This window comes from Elaeis guineensis, chromosome 2 (assembly GCF_000442705.2).
Source record: "Elaeis guineensis isolate ETL-2024a chromosome 2, EG11, whole genome shotgun sequence".
Classification (NCBI taxonomy): domain Eukaryota; kingdom Viridiplantae; phylum Streptophyta; class Magnoliopsida; order Arecales; family Arecaceae; genus Elaeis; species Elaeis guineensis.
Window position 1 is genome coordinate 93,133,911 of NC_025994.2, and position 3,722 is coordinate 93,137,632.

A 3,722-nucleotide genomic window follows, 5' to 3' on the forward strand; every position below is an offset into this window, starting at 1 on the left:
CTCGAACGAAAATTCTAAGACTTATAAATTTGTTATGCTACAATTAATATATTATTATTTTAATTATTTTTATTTTTAAAATATTTTTAAATCATGATTAAAATTAATTATATCAAACAAATAATTATATCTAACATTATATCTAATTACTTAAATAACAAATAATTGCTTCTAATGGCTAAAATTAATTTAGAAAAAAAATAAAAAATATATAAATTAAAAAAATTATTCTCACCTTCAACTCTTCCGTGAATCCGACTGCGGTTGCCGGCGGCGGCGGCCCTCTGAAACCAGACATGCTGGGTGTAAGAGAGGGAGACAGGGAGTGTGATAGAGAAAGTAAGGGAGGGAGACTGAGAAAGAAAATGAGGGAGCGAGACAGGGGAGGGAGGGGTCGACCGGCGGTGGAGAGGGAGGGGTCGACCGGGGCGGGGAGGGAGGAAGTGTGAGAAAGAGAGGGAGGGAGAGTGAGATATCAAGGAACCTCCCTTCCGAATCCACCAACCCCTGGGCGATCACCGACCCCCCTTTCAACTCCCACTCAATGGAGAACCGGGCGAAGCCACCGACCCCCCTTTCAACTCCCCCTCAACGAAGAACCGGGCGAAGCCAAGCACGCCGCAGCAATTAGGAAGGGACATCCAGGTGAACCCCTCGACGACGCGCTGGAGGTCGGAGGAGAGCTCGAAAAGGTGGCCGAGCTGGTCGGCGACAGCCTTGCAGACCTGGTAGAACGCACGGCAGGCGGCAGCGGGGGACGGGAGGCCTAAGCGACGGGCGACGCCGCAGAAGGGGGTAGCGTGGGCGAGGCGGAAGAGGGCGGCGCCGAGCTTGTGGTCCGACGGGCCGGAGGAGGGATCGGATAGGAGGGATGGGGAGAGATGCTGGAGGAGGAGGTAAAAGGAAGGCTTGGACATGTGAAAAACTTCGATCCAGCGAGGATCAAAGCCATGGGAGGAGGAGGAGAGGAAGTGAAGGAACCAAGAAGAAGAGGAGGAAGAAGATGAAGGAGAGGGCTCTAGGGTTAGGGTTTCGAGGGATTGGAGGGAACTAGAGGGAAGGAGGGAGAGGAGGTGAGAGAGGGAGAAGGAGGCGGAGAAGAGGGAGGATTCGAGGGACAGGGCTTGGGAGGGGAGGAGGAGGAGGTCGGAGTCGGAGAGGAAGTGAAGGGAGAGGGAGATGGCGGAGGCGAAGAGGGAGAGGACAGAGCGGTGAAGGGGGGACTGGGAGAGGGCCTACTCTTCTTCTCGAAGGTGGAGGCGGCGGAGGTGTGACGCTTTCCACCGCCCATGGGAAAGGGAGGACTCGACCGGCGGTGACACAATGGAGACCGAGAGGGAGAGAAAGAAACAAGACACATATATTATGAAACTGTATACCTACCATTCAACACTATTAAACTAAATCACTACACACATATATACACACCATAAGAAATATAGGAATTAGTGATGCATTTTTGCGAGCAGATATAAAAAACCATTGCTATAAAACACTTTAGGTAGCCTTTGTAGGAAAGCGTTGGCCTAATATATTGTCCTTTATATTTTTTTATAGCAATCAGATCAAATAGTTAGAAAAGTCTATGTTGTACGAACAGTTTTTCTAAGCCACAGGGGCAAGTCCATATTATCCCAGTGATTTTTCAAATCTATTAAAAAAATCTTATTTTTTTCTAGCAGTTAAATAAAATCATTGGAAAAGTCCATATTATCCCAAAAATTTAGCTGATCCACATGTGATCCAATCATGAAGAAAATTATTTTTTTTTTCATCTTGTGAACTTGAATCTTACAAAAAAAAAATAAATAAAAGAGAATAATTTCGAAAGTAAAGATTATATCCCATTTTCTTTCCTTAATTGATTTAAAATCGAGGTACACAACCTCAATTTATAATAATAGGATCTACAATTGCATAATTTCGATTAGATTCTTGTTTCTAGTTTTTAGAAAGATGTCTGCCCTTACATAATTTGAGTTAAATTTTTTTTCTAATTTTTAGAAGAATTGTTTTATGTAAAATAGATATGTCCAATAAAAATAAACTCAAAAAAACTAAAATTTTTCAAAAAATGTATTTGATTTCTTCATTAACTTTTGCCTTCTGCTGCTCCACTGAATTCATCTTAGGTTAAAAGATATATTTGGCTAAATACTTATCGAAAAAAGAAAGTTTCAATTAGACTGGTCCATTCTAGGCCCCAAATGATAGAATTTGGATCAATTATTGGGGCTGTTGCCACATAAATGATATGGCATCATAGCATAAATCTTGAAAATTGTCTGATTAAAAAATAGCTCAATTAGATATCGTGTGACCAGGTTATACTCTCGAAGTTTGGCCTTACAACTTCCTAATATGGCATATCTAATCTAAAAAGTTATATATCATATATTATCAAATAAATCTTTCTAATCAGTAGGGGTTTGAAGTAACTTATTTTTCATCTTGACATTATAGAATCTAGATTTGATAATAGTTAACTTTTTAGTATGTGAACTAAATGTGATCACACTTCAACCAATGACCAGTAAACCAAAATATGGCATTCTGTCCATGGCAAGGGTATTTATAATGTTACGTTTTTGCCGATAATGAGACTATCAATAGTGTCACATTCATGTCTTTACAAGGCTATCCACAAGGCTAAAAAAAATTTCTATATATGATGAGGCAATCCTTACTAACGTGGCTAGTCCAAATACATCTTTCTGAGCCATCAAATACTTAGAATATAGTAAAGTATTTTTTTTAAAGTTTTTTAAGAAATAGGGAGGCAACAACCATCCATTTTTTATTGTAAGAAAAGAATTTTACATTGAGCTATTTACAAATGGGACGGTAGGCATTAACCTTCTGTCTTTTGTGAACAAGACACAACAATAATGAAAAGTTTCAGCATGAAGGTAAAATATATTCAAGAAGTTGGCAGCTTGTGGACTCTTTAGATTCCTGCTTAATGATGAGAAGAGTTTTCCACAGTTGCCAAGCCTTCGTTTGGGATATTATCATTGCATGTCTGCCTATTTGTGGAGAGTGGTAAACCAATGTCTCCAAGCTTTTCCAAAGTTGATCATGGCTATGCAGGGTCTTCATTGGACACAAATGTTCCAGTAATGAAAGGAATGCAAGGCCTTTTGAAAAATTGAATAGAGCTAGTTTTCCCAACGAATATCCTTTCATTCCTCTCTTTCTAGACCTTCCGATAAAATACTGCAATCAATTGATTTCATAGCCTTCTAGATGCTCATTTGAATTTTTTAAACCTCCAACTGGTCAAGCAAAAACAAAAGTGAGCCTTAGTGATTCGATGGTGTCAAGTGGAACGGTCCATTAGCCAGGTAAATTTGATGGCCAACCTCTCATATTCAATTAGATGTTGGGTATATTCCAAATACTACAAATGAAGGACATCTAATGAAGAGATGAGATATTAACTTCAAGCTCGATCTATATAGTACACAATCCATGCTTACTTGTTGTCCATTTCTTGCAAATATCTCACTTGTGCGTTAGCTTATTCCATAGTGTAAGCCAAAGAAAGATTTTTACTTTTTCGAGAATAGGTGCCTTCCAAATTACTTTGTAATAAGGACAAATAAGGCTGCCATTGATGATGAAGCCGTATAATAAATCCATTGTGGAAATGCCATTTTACTGAGCTTCCTAGATGGAGTATCCACAATCCTTCATGGTCTACTCTAGATAGAGATCCTTAA

General features: G+C 39.6%; 1 pseudogene; it reads right to left on the reverse strand.

The window, feature by feature from the left end:
- Positions 1-237: 237 nt before the first annotated feature.
- LOC105055469 (uncharacterized) lies at positions 238-1,291 on the reverse strand (annotated as a pseudogene).
- Between the last annotated feature and the right edge of the window lie 2,431 nt (positions 1,292-3,722).